This window comes from Cyprinodon tularosa, unplaced genomic scaffold (assembly GCF_016077235.1).
Source record: "Cyprinodon tularosa strain WSP-4 unplaced genomic scaffold, ASM1607723v1 ctg580, whole genome shotgun sequence".
Lineage (NCBI taxonomy): Eukaryota > Metazoa > Chordata > Actinopteri > Cyprinodontiformes > Cyprinodontidae > Cyprinodon > Cyprinodon tularosa.
The window spans coordinates 499,845-500,461 of record NW_024039319.1 but is presented as its reverse complement, the minus strand read 5'-3'; positions in this window follow the sequence as shown (position 1 = coordinate 500,461).

The following is a 617-nucleotide window of genomic DNA, read 5'->3' as shown; positions in this document are numbered from 1 at the left end:
TGTCCGAAGCAGCCGGTCTGACACAGTTCAAGGTGATGACATGGACTGATAACAAGGGTTGCACAACAGTCATGATAATAACCACACAACAATGTTTTTAATTTGAGGTCACAAATTAGGTTTAGGGAGAGATTTCAACATTTAAATGTTTATCAGAGTAAGGGATCTAATAACCTCCTATTTTGACTTTAATAATGCCACTATTAAGTATGTTGACGTTATTGAGCCAATATTTCCTCACTTTGGTATCTTATTTCAGCTGTAGAAAAAATAAGATACCCTGAGAGGATATGCGAGTGCATCTGGAGATTCAGCCTTGGCATCCAGCATGTTGGACTGTTTCAGTGAAGCATCTACTCATTGTTTCCGTTTGACAGAAACCATCAGTGAACATCTGTTTGTTTAAGCTTGAATGAAATACTTCCTGTTTAACTTGGGGTTTCCTGGTGTATTAACGGATCAGAATCATTTGGACTCGTTTTAAACTCGAGACTGTACAGATATGTGCAACATTCATGTCTGTATTTAAATCAACAATGTAAAAAGAAAATATATTCTAAAATGTCTATTACAGACATGACCAAAATGCTGTTTTTTATGATAACCTTCAGCAGAGA